A 2,713-nucleotide genomic window follows, 5' to 3' on the forward strand; every position below is an offset into this window, starting at 1 on the left:
AATATAGAATTTGAAAGTCAATGTACCAAAACAATAACTATATCAAACTAACATAATTTATAATGAACTAATTAGTAACTAAAACATTATCTAAGTCTGAAATGGTGTACATAGACCAAGGAGAGTTCCTTGGCAGCCCAAACTATGTGGCTCACCTTGAACTCGGAGCAATCACTGATCTACTATGCGAGGTCTGTTAACAGATGCGCTGTGCTCAACAAAAATAAGATCAAGTCCAGAATCAGTACACACCACAGTGTACTAGTTGGATCACGTGGATATCTCACCAGTGATACATAAACAAGTCAATACAACATTATAATCACATAATATAATCAACTTAATAATATCACACACTCAATATTATCAACATTAATAACAATAACAAAATTCACATGATTTCACGTAGTTGGTCCTCTCACGGAACTCAAAGTCAACCTGTTAGCTTGTCGACATGTGAAAATCCATCCCATTTTATACCGAAACGTGACAATCCGATCCAAGTTAGCTTGCTGGAACGTGGCAATCCGATCATCAATTACAATCATAATTACAAGTACATCATCAATGATAATATATTAATTCATGATTTCATGTTAACGAAAATCATACATCGCACTTTCAAACAATTTCAGTAAGATGATGGATTGATTTTTTTTTATAGTTAGAAAAATCGACCAAATTTATTGGTGTTGACCCCCCCCCCACCGACAATTAACGATTGAACTTTGTTTATTTCTTGTGAAACACTTGTATTATTCTTTGTTGTCACACATAATTATGAAGGGAAAATATCATAAATGGTCCCTAAACTATTGTAGTAGGTTTAAAATAGACTTTTAACTATACATTTATTGAATTTAGTCATTTAACTATCCCAAATGTTTTCAAGATTGGTTTCTTAAATACACACTTATCAATTTAAGTCATTTTTAAGTACTCAAAAGTTTATTAGATTGTTTCTTTGACTATTTTTTTTATATAAGTAACTTAAATTTATATTAATGAAACTCATGCATTCGTAAAATTAATTGTTTAACCCATTTATTCAATTGTTTCGCTCTCCCCACTATTTTTTTTTCAAACTACTCTTTTGAAAAACCTTAACCTCAAGAATTAAAAATAAAATGTTTCTTCATTAATGGTGAATAATGAACGTGATATTTAATTTTTTCATTTAAAAAAGATAAAAGATTTGATCTTACTATTCAAATTTCTCTGAGTAAAATTAAATGAACAAAATAAAATATCGATCTATTTCAAAATAACAATAATCTTCAAGGGTTGTAATTTTTATAAATTTCTACTTCTAGAAAAATAAACAAATTTCTTTCTCTAAAATAGTTGGAGTATAAAATTTGGAATCAAAATATGTGAATAAAGAACTTTTAACTTTACTCTAATAGCAAGAAATTCATTTCTATTGAATATATAATTCTCTCACTACATCTAACAAGTGATAAAAATTTTCATTATATGCTAAATTTTTAAGATTTTCGAAGTCATTAGTAGCAATAATATATTTCATTTCATCCTCCATCGAATAAAAATTAGTACTTTTATCTTCTTTTCTCGTAAAATTATTTAAATCAATAAGTTATTTTATTAAGAACAATTTGAAGGAAAAGTAGCAAGGAGAGAGAAACAACTGCGAAGTATGTTAAAGATTTGATTTCACATAGACATGAGTTCTATTAATATAAACCTAAATTATTTGTAAATAAAATAGACAAAGACCAAATCTAATAAATTGTTTAATACTTAAAGGACTAAAACTATTAAGTGTGCATTTATGAGACTAAAATTGGTAAGTATATAATTAAGGGTTTGAACATGATAACATTTTGAACACTTAAAAGGACTAAATCTAATAAAAGTATAGTTAAGGGATTATTTTTGACCTACTGCGATAGTTTATGGACTATTTATGACATTTTCTCTAATCATGAACAATTCTTGTCACGACCCAAAACGGGCCGCGACTGGCACCCACACTTATTCTACTATTTGAGCGAACCAACCAATCTAATCCCCAACATTTCAACCATAAATAACAAAATATAATGCGGAAGACTTAAAAACTCATTAATGAAAATCGATTAAATAACTTATAAAAACTCAATACTATTTATTCCCAAAACCTGGAAGTCATCACCACAAGAACATCTATCCTCAAATTACTAATCTAAGAGTATCTAAGAAACTAAAATAAGTAAAAAGCTAGTCCATGCCGGAATCTCAAGGCATCAAGACATGAGGAGGAAGATCCAGTCCAAGCTCGAGGCAATAGCTCATCCTGAAATCCGGTGTAATGAAGACTGGCTAGAGTTGCGGTTGAGTTGAAGACGACGGTATGTTTGCTGCACTCCACATATAAAAAAGAAAGAAACATACAAGTAGGGGTCAGTACAAAACACAAGTACTGAGTAGGTATCATCGGCCAACTCAAAATAGAAAACAGTATATATCAGATAATATCATAAATCAACTACAATACTCAACATGTAACAACAACAAGTACTATAATCATTAATAAGTACCGCCAAGTTCACACATGAGGACTCAAGCCTCAATACCATACTCATTTTGGAATTAGGTTCATTAGATTGAGTATATTAACATCTTTCAGGATTCATTATCTTTATTCCTCGTGTGTCGGTACGTGACACTCCGCTCCGCTACTACTATGTGTCGGTACGTGACACTCCGATCC

This window comes from Solanum pennellii, chromosome 8 (assembly GCF_001406875.1).
Source record: "Solanum pennellii chromosome 8, SPENNV200".
Lineage (NCBI taxonomy): Eukaryota > Viridiplantae > Streptophyta > Magnoliopsida > Solanales > Solanaceae > Solanum > Solanum pennellii.